Here is a 10,667-nt window from a genome sequence, read left to right as displayed (position 1 = left end):
GCATACACCACCACACCAGTGTCAGCGTCAGCATACACCACCACACCAGTGTCAGCGTCAGCATACACCACCACACCAGTGTCAGCGTCAGCATACACCACCACACCAGTGTCAGCGCGTCAGCATACACCACCACACCAGTGTCAGCGTCAGCACCAACCACGTGTCAGCCCCAACCTCGTCACTACTTACACCACCTTGCATCTGCTGACGCAATAATTTGCCACAAAATTACACTAATGATTAAGCCACGTCGTCACCACTAGTTACTCAACATCACCACTAGTTACTCAACATCACCACTAGTTACTCAACGTCACCACTAGTTACTCAACGTCACCACTAGTTACTCAACATCACCACTAGTTACTCAACGTCACCACTAGTTACTCAACGTCTCCACTAGTTACTCAACATCACCACTAGTTACTCAACATCACCACTAGTTACTCAACATCACCACTAGTTACTCAACGTCTCCACTAGTTACTTAACGTCACCACTAGTTACTCAACGTCACCACTAGTTACTTAACGTCACCACTAGTTACTTAACGTCACCACTAGTTACTCAACGTCACCACTATATAGTTACTTAACGTCACCACTAGTTATTCAACGTCACCACTAGTTACTCAACATCACCACTAGTTACTCAACGTCGCCACTAGTTACTCAACGTCTCCACTAGTTACTCAACATCACCACTAGTTACTCAACATCACCACTAGTTACTCAACATCAACACTAGTTACTCAACGTCTCCACTAGTTACTTAACGTCACCACTAGTTACTCAACGTCACCACTAGTTACTTAACGTCACCACTAGTTACTCAACGTCACCAGTAATTACTCAACGTCACCACTAGTTACCCAAAGTCACCAGTAGTTACTCAACGTCACCACTAGTTACTCAATGTCACCAGTCACGCAAATTCACCACTAGTTACGCAACGTCACCACTAGTTACGCAACGTCACCACTAGTTACGCAACGTCACCACTAGTTACTAAATGTCACAAGTCACGCAAAATCACCACTAGTTACGCATCGTAAACCCCTAGTTACTCAACGTCACCACTAGTTAATAAATGTCACAAGTCACGCAAAATTACCACTAGTTACGCAACGTCACCACTAGTTACGCAACGTCACCACTAGTTACTCAACATCACCATTAGTTACTCAACATCACCACTAGTTACTCAACGTCACCACTAGTTACTCAACGTCACCACTAGTTACTCAACGTCTCCACTAGTTACTTAACGTCACCACTAGTTACTTAACGTCACCACGAGTTACGCAACGTTATCACTAGTTACGCAACGTCACCACTAGTTACGCAACGTCAACACTAGTTACACAACGTCACCAATAGTTACACAACGTCACCACTAGTTACACAACATCAACACTAGTTGCACAACGTCACCACTAGTTACTCAACGTCACCACTAGTTACTCAACGTCACCACTAGTTACACAACGTCACCACTAGTTACACAACGCCTCCAGTAGTTACTCAACGTCACCACTAGTTACACAACGTCACCACTAGTTTCACAACGTCACCACTAGTTACGCATCGTCATCACTAGTTTCGCATCGTCACCACTAGTTACACAACGTCACCACTAGTTACGCATCGTCACCACTAGTTACACAACGTTACCTCTAGTTACGCATCGTCACCACTAGTTACGCAACGTCACCACTAGTTACACAACGTCACCACTAGTTACACAACGTCACCACTAGTTTCACAACGTCACCACTAGTTACGCATCGTCATCACTAGTTTCGCATCGTCACCACTAGTTACGCATCGTCACCACTAGTTACACAACGTTACCTCTAGTTACGCATCGTCACCACTATAGTTCACCACGTATTCCGCGTCTCCGAGTCCGCTGCTCGCTGCCATTGAGTCTCTGCAAAATTCCCGGACCGGACAAAATTTTTACGCGCAGGTCCATTTGGTGCAGAACTGAAGATGCAAGCCGTCCGCCACAGCCTTCCGACATTTAGATGCGTCGACTGACTAGGCGAAGCTCTCATTTAGCGCGAGATTTTAAAGAAGAGAAGAGCTCTGGAAGCTAGGCAAGAAGAATTAAGAAGAAAAGTCGTAGGTGAGTGGCAGCCTGAAAACAGTCGATGACATGGGCACGAATCTCAGAGTTAGAAAATTTTTCATTTATGGATATATATTTATATTGTGCTATTTTTTCAGGAATTTCTCGTAACGCAAGTAGCAACGCAATTAGTCTGCTTCATTTCAAATACATAATTTTCCTCGTATTCTTCGATTTATGAAGTCCAGAAATGAAATTATCATTTCGTTTCATTCGTGTGCCTTGGCAACGAACGCCAATGCATAATCTTATATCCCCTATACGCGATAGCTTGTCATAAATTTTGCACTTTCATATTCCATGTGAATTATCAGCCCTAAATTTTCTGATGCATGGAATTGTTGACTCAGTTAAGCAAATCCTTTTTCATTAACTTCTAAATTAAACATTTTTATTTCGAATCATGAGTAATTTTATAATTCTCATGTATTCACGATCATATAACATTCGCCACTTGAATCACCAACATAACCTCCGAGAAATGGAAGACTCAACGTTTTAATATGTAACGCACAGAGTTTCTATTGCTGCATTGCTTGAGAATATTTCAAAATTCATGAATAGTGTCCAGAATTTTGCGTAAGCGCCTTGCATCTTTGCAAATTTCAGCTGAAGCCTAACAGAGGCGCGGACCAGGCGATGCATTACCTCTTACTCCTCGGCACCAAAAAATCCCGGACATTTTCCAGCGATTGCCGCCTCTTAAAATGCATTTAGAGATAGCCGTGCCGAAATATTACGCAAAACTCAGGGTAGATCTTAGGATGGAAAGCTTTTTGAGGGTTCTTTTCGTAAACTTTGCTGCTACAGGTTAGGCTTAGGCTAACTCTTTGTTTTTCAGCTACTTTCTCTCTGGATATGTATGAAACGATTTGCTTGAAATAATCAGCTGAGATGTTGTACGTAATTCCATGGACAGATAATGAAGGCAATTCTAATTTAATTTGCTTCTATCAGTAATCATTATTTTTTACTGCACATTTCTGAGCTGTATCAGCCTAATTTTTTTTATTGTCAATTGATGTATATGCAATCAGAATATTCAGAGTCAATATTTGCGAATCTCAAAGAATTTCTCCCGTTTTTCCCAAATTGTTGTTATTAACTCCAAGTCATAAGAATTTGAATATTACGCTAATCATCTAATTTAGTTCCTTGAAGTCCATTTGCCTCTGATTTTGAAAATTAATTATAAATTTCAGTTTTAATTTGCGGTATTTTCAGGCTCTGAAAAATTTTTAATGATAATTTGCAGGTCCAGCCAATGGCCTCAATACGCATGAAATTACCGAAGTTTCTGTCGCCTGGCGAGCAAGTGCGTCCAAATATTGTCGCCTGGAGTTGGCTTTGGCTGGGCGTTAGTTTAGCCTCTTAATTTATTCTTAGAGATCTCATCGAGGGAATAATAGGCCGAGCAGCGCACAAACACAACTGTTTTCAAGGCAGGCACTTGTGCGCCAGACGCAACTTCGGCCGCGGCAGCTTGCGGAGATGAGGATCTTAGCGACCCAATTACCCTGTCATTATTGGAGAAATTCATCGATTTCAAAACGTTCGTTAACCTGTGGAGCGAGGAAAGTATGTTAGTTTTAGTGAGCGGAGTGTGAATATGAGAATAGACGTACCTTGCGTTGATATTTAGAAAATGTAACGTTGATTTACATAAGTCGTTGTTGCTATTTTGTAAATTCGAATGTTTGTTCTAAAATCATTGAATTACCTACTGAATGTTTAAGATTAATCGTACCACCAAATTCATTGTCACATCATTTTTTATTGGTTTGATTCATATACATTTTTTTCAGATATTCTTAAAAATCAAGTAGAAAAGTAATTTTTCCGACGTTGAAGGTTAAAATTAAATACAAATTCACGAGAGTTATAGGAAAAAAAAGCAATGTACTTTTTCCTCTATGAGGAAACTCGCTTATAAAATTTTGTGTAATGTATTAGTATATTTGTGTATTTGTATTAGTGTGTATTTTTGAGAGCTTGCAGCGGTGGTAATTTTTCCTGCCGTACGAAGCACGTGCAGACGAACGACGTGTCGTGAAGCTGACGTCAGGCGCTCTGCTGCGTGTTGTGAAGCTGACGTCCGGCGCTTCATCTTGCATCCTCCTCTCTGCATGCGACTCTGAATTTTTAATCAAAGCAATTTTCTCGGACGAGTTTCGTCTTCATCTGAGTGCTACTGCATTTTTGAACGTCGGAGCTTTGAGGTTTCATAGTCGTTTTTAATCCACTTTTTCTCTATTAGCGTTTCTGCAAGCACTCACAGTTCTTCTACTTGCATATATTTACGTTGGAATTATTAATATTTTTGCTTGTGTCCTATGATGTCATGTTAGTATGCGGAATCATATTGAAATTCGAAATACTTTGTTTTTTGTCCACTTATGTCAAAGATTTATCCATTGGCTCACCGGTTAAATGTATTTATTTCTTCCGAAGAAACAGCTCTGGCTGTGTGAACAGCTTTAAAAAACAGTTCATCATTTAATGATTTCGTGTTATCATAATAACAGACAACTTGACTGCCGCGTGAAGTTGGCCGTATCATGCACGTATTTTTCTGGCTCGATATACTATACGTCGCTTCATATACTATGCGTATGCGGAATACGTATAGTATATAGACTACAGACAACTTATTTACTGTTGCGTGAAGCTGGCCGTATCATGCACGTCTTGCACTACAGACAACTCATTTACTGCCTGCGGAAGCTGTGCTCAAAAACGCTTCATTTTTTAGGTTTTTTATTTTCCCGCCTTGTGGTCCGCTGCCGCATTGATAAATCTCGGCAAATTTATAAGCCAAATCCTCGCCCAGGCTACAAGTCGCCGCTTACTCTGATGCCCTCTGATTTAATTTCAAGTCTCTGGCGGTATCCCAGCAATCCTTCTGAGATTGTGAAGGATGTCTCTGTTGCTGCGTCCCTGTGCAGGGCGGGCGTGGGTGTCGCGCAGAGACTCGGGGAATATTTTGCGGGGCTGCTTTATAAAAACATAGTAAAAAGTGCACGTAGCGGCCTAAGCGTACGTAGCGGCCTGAGTGTACGTAGTGGCCTAAGTGTACGTAGCGGTCTAAGTGCACTTAGCGACCTAAGTGTACATAGCGACCTAAGTGTACGTAGCGGCCTGAGTGCACGTAACGGCCTGATTGCACGTAGCGACATAAGTGTACATAGCGACCTAAGTGTACGTAGCGGCCTGATCGAGTGCACGTAGCGGCCTAAGTGTATGTAGCGGCCTGATTGCACGTAGCGGCCTAATTGTACGTAGCGGCCAAAGTGTACGTAGCGGCCTATGTTTATGTAGCAGCCTAAGTGCACGTAGCGGCCTAAGTGTACGTGGCGGCCTAATTGCACGTAGCGGCCTAAGTGCACGTAGCGGCCTAAGTGCACGTTGCGGCCTAAGTGTAAGCAGCGGCCTACGTGCACTTAGGGACCTAAGTGTACGGAGCGGCCTAAGTGTACGTAACGGCCTAAGTGTACGTAGCGGCATAAGTGCACGTAGCAGCCTAAGTGTAGGTAGCGGCCTAAGTTTACGTAGCGGCCTAAGTGCACGTAGCGACCTAAGTGCACGTAGTGTACGATTTCTCGTTTTTATTTGGTCGGTCTAACTTAAGAAGCCGTCAGCCATCGTCGGAAACGTGCCAAGTTCACTTCATATGTTTGAGTAATTATTAACGCAGGTTATGTTAAGATATTGAACTGATTTGACATACGGTTAAATTATTCATCAAAGAAGGAAATGATTTTTCAATGATGGAAAACGGATGACATATTTCTTCATTTTGTTCGTTTATGTGTGCACAATATGATGAAAATTATTCCTTCTGAAAACACAAAACATTCTATTTTGTAGGTTAGTGGTAAGCATGCTTCTATTATTAAATATTTTTTACTGCTTTTTGTTGTGTATTTATGTATTCATGTATATATGATTGTGATCCTATATACGAGAATAGGTTTTACCTATGTTCATTACTGTCTCAGAACCCACACTGGCAGTCCGTGTATGTGTGTAGTGTTAGTTAACATTTGTTAATATTGTGTCCGGTCTGTCATATTTCCAGTGTACATATATTATAATAAGGTTTTGTTTATATTGATCAGTGTGTATTAATGTGTATATACTTTAATGATCCGATTCGTCTTATCATTTATTTCTTTTAATTTTGTTTTTTCTTACCATGAGTCTGGATCGTGACCCAAATCAGTTGAATATACTGTATACGCACTAATAAATAATTAAGGATCAAGTGACACATTATTATCCAAAAGAGATAAACAACTGATTACCTGGGGCGGATCCCCCCACAGCATAGAACATTTGGCCATTTCTCTACACTAGTTATATACTTATAAAACTGCGGTGTTTTCTTCAACTCTTATAAAAGTTAAAAGTTTTCGCGGCTTTTAAACGCACCATGCGACTGAAACAAATTTCTTCCAATGGAAAGTTACAAATTCGTAACCCTTACTTTAATTTTTGTATGATGTTGCAACCCATTCCTGAATTTTCTATAAATTTGTAACCTTCCTTTGACTTAATTTTTTTCTGAAGTTGTAACCCTTACCAAAGTTTCCTATAGGAAGTTGAAACTCACACCTTAATTCCATAGGAAGGTGTTACCCTTAACTTAGTTTCCTCGGTGAATCTTTACAATTCCTTTCTGTTCAGCCGTACGGATTCGTTAATCGAAAAGTCGTAAATCGTAAAGAAAAATCATCAGAGACACATCAATGACTGTAAGTTGAAGATCTTAATTAACCGTTTACTAAACTAATTATTCTAACTAATATACGTATGTTCTATCTCTTATGAAACTCTACCAGTCGCTTTAGAATTTTTCCTTTGCGCCCGAGCGTTGCGCGCTTTCGTGGCCGGGGTTCCTGCAGAAAAATTCATCGGTGAAATTGCGAAATTTAATTGTTCTTACATAGAAATTTGGAGCACATAAAAGAATTTCCGCGGCAACAGAAAATTTTTTGAATCTAGTGGCTACAGAAATGCGTGAAAATTTGAAAAATTTTATTCTAAGAACACACATTCTCGGTCTCTACGTCTCGTACATATTTGAAAGAAATAAGCGGTTATAACTTACGAGTTTATTTCTACAAAGTTTTAAGCTTGAGCTTTTATCGACGGGAGCGACCACAGTCTCAGTAGAGTATGCAAGTCTCAGTAGAGTATGCAAGTCTCAGTAGAGTATGCAAGGCTCAGTAGAGTATGTCATTCAAACATTTCCGCATGCTCAGGTAATTTGTTCCAGTCTTCGAATGACCAGCTCAACTATTCAATAATAAATTAATATTAAAAAAGCCACGTAATATTTTATTCTCAGAAATAATCTGGTCTCCGCTGTGTCATGCGCGTCGAGCTCGTGCTTAACTGCATCCAATTAGACAACTCGCAAGCTTCTCTCAGGTTGCTAACTTCAGCGTCAAACTTCCTTCTGTCGTTAAGTGTCGATCACTTCTTTATGGCTGAAATAACTCGGGCGTTACTCAAAAATCTCCTAGAGTTTTTTTTTTTTGTTGACGGAAAAACCTGGGAAGGGAATGTCTGCGAGGTAAAAGTACGAAACTAAGTTCAAAATAATCAACGAGACGAAGCAAAAAATCTAATTTGACTGAAATAAAGATCAATGCATATAAAGTGACTATCAAGAGACGTTGCTTTAAAGGAATCGGTAGGAAATTTTTTAGTGTCACTCATTGATATTTAACACATGTTAATTAATTGTAACGTTTGTTACAAATACTTCAATGAGACTGAAGTAGAATGAGAAAAATAAAAACAGACAGATAATGCGAACTGCACTCTGATGTAGCAAGTGAGGGTGACCAGTTTTTTTATGATCTCATTGATGTCTGAGTAGAAGGAGTTTCCTCTTGGGCGAGCGTTTTAACGATTGAATTCAAATTTGTTCAGGTAAAATAAGAATTAATTCTAAGGAAATTTGAGACGCAAAAAACGGAAAACGCTGAGAGGCAATAGACTTCATTCCTTGCATACCTTTTTGCTGGGTATTAGGTAACGGTAAAAAGACTGACATTTTTGACGCATCCCCTCAGCGCTTCAAGAATTTTGGAAAGGTTGACAGCATCCGATACTCGCAGCGGGCAAGTCTTGTTTAGAATATTTTCTTGTCTGCAGCGAGAAGATCACCCCTGATTGAGATCCACTGACACGAGATGGAAGGAAAATTCATTTTCTTACTCCCGAATTTATGTTCGGGTGGGGATTCGCTTGCAGTTTTGATATTCTTCGGACGCTGTCACGCTTTTCCGCGGCTGAAAATGCACAGGATGCTCCTAGTGAAAGCTCGCTCTTGAAAGAATCTCTTGAAATCACTGGTCAATTTGTTTGTGTGTCAGGGTTTGAAGATGTCCTTTGTCGCTGCGAAATTCAATCAGAGTTTCGAGCATGACTTGGAAAACACATGGCGGGTAAACAACGCAGACTCGAGCCGAGCCACAGTCAATACTCTGCGTTCTGCGCAATAACATTGAACAACAAAATACGCCCACAGTCTTCTGTTGCGCTCTGCAGGAAATTTTTTGCTCGAATCAAAAATATGCAGCACCAAATTCTATCATGAAAACTTTGAAAACTTTCGGTAAACAAAATGTCGTAAAATTGAAAGGCTTCGTATTGGTGCTAATGCTTCCAAACATTTTGCTGGAATAGCACTCATGGGACGAGAACTCAATTCGCTTACACTGAACTCAGCTCATAAAAATATGTAGTTCGTAACAACTTTGTTCGGAGATCAAAGCTACTGACGCAAAGTGTTAAAATCGTGTTGCGCTTTTACCGATTCAGCTTTGTGAGTTTGAGTACCGTAACGGCCTGTTACTAATAATGAGAGCACTCATGTCGTTAATGACGTGTTAGTTGCTGTAACATTAACATTTATTTTTACAGAATCGCTGGATTTCATCTCGAGCAAAAGAAGAAATTTTAGACGAAATTTTGTCTGAAAATTGTTTTTAGTGCGAAATTGTCTAAAAAATTATAAATGAGTAGTAGATAGTCATTTTGTTCCATCAGACGTAATTTTGTTCAATCGGATGTCATTTTGTTACAGATGTAATTTTATGCCATCATACAACACTGTTACATGTTGCTTATTCAATATAAAAAACATTTTTTTTCTTAGTAACTAGAGAGAGAACTTCCTAATTACACCATCTGACTAATTCACAGTTATGATCACTAGGCATTAAGCAAATTAATCAAGTTTTCGTAATCAATCAGTTAACAAACTAATGACGTCAGCAATAAGACTAATATGATCAATATCGTCAGGAAATATCTTTCGCCCTAATGGAGCATGTGAGAGTTTCAAAAATATTTTAATTAGCTTCTGAACTTTTGTATTGAAGCATTATACACAAAGTCTGTTCTTTGCTCTAATGTTAGTCACAAATTATTGGCTTGTATGCAAAAGTAAAATGTTTACAGCGGATCGCGCATTTTAGCTCCGAATATTTAGACTGGCCAATCAAGTGATGAGTGCCGTAGCTAATTAAAGTGATGGAATACGTTACAGAAATAAAGCTATGCAAAATCCTCGTTGATATTAGCTCAACTTTGCATGTGATCGTTAAGCTGTACCTGTTACAAAGAGAAAAAAACTGCATTTGAAGTCACTTGAAACCGAGTAGTATTTTAGGCAAGTTGTAATTAGTAGGTTAACTTATGGTTTCTTTTAGATTGCTCCTCTGTATTATTCTATCTTCAACTATTGATACTCTTTTTTGACAATTGGCAATCTGCAACTTTCTAATAAATACGGTTTCTTCGTTTCATTTATTACGTCCTTTTTTATAATAACTATTTGTCTTTCAGCGAAATTAACGGCTATCTGAAGCACGAAGCCTATCATATTGATAATTAATTGATTCGCTAAAATATAACACGAGACGGAGTGTATCGGAACGGACACACGAAAAAGGGAATTTCATACCACGGATTTTTATTTGACGTCTCACCATGTATATTGTGTGATTTACTTGTATATGAACTCACAATACGTTTCGCTTAATCATACTACGTACGCTTCTCCAGTATTGTGGGTAAGGCTACGATGAACATTTAATTGCTGATGCGTGTTTATCTAACAGTTAAAGCTGGTGATCTATGTGATAAATTGATAAATCATACGATATATCTCCTTGAGAATGTTGACCTCCCTTACCTTCGATAATCTTATGGAAAACAACAAATCCGCAGCCTTGATCTCCTCCTTGGGTATTTCCCAGCATGCACACATCAAGCGTAGCCAAGCATCTTTACCTCAAGTTTATACCCCACTGAACATGTTATTAATTATACGGCAGCCGAAGTCTGGTAGTGCAGCTGCTCAATGTTAATGCTACGAGAAACTGAAATACCGCAAGAGGAATGCTCTTGCAGTATGCATGTTAAGGTAGCATTAAGAGTCCCGACCCCTGTTTCCGAAGCCCGGGAGCAGCCAAACTATCTAGCCGCACGCCAGCTCCCAGCGGGCTCTGACA

Source organism: Hyalella azteca, unplaced genomic scaffold (genome assembly GCF_000764305.2).
Source record: "Hyalella azteca isolate HAZT.00-mixed unplaced genomic scaffold, Hazt_2.0.2 contig11733, whole genome shotgun sequence".
Taxonomy (NCBI): domain Eukaryota; kingdom Metazoa; phylum Arthropoda; class Malacostraca; order Amphipoda; family Hyalellidae; genus Hyalella; species Hyalella azteca.
The sequence above is the reverse complement of the archived record's forward strand: the minus strand, read 5'-3'. Positions refer to the sequence as shown.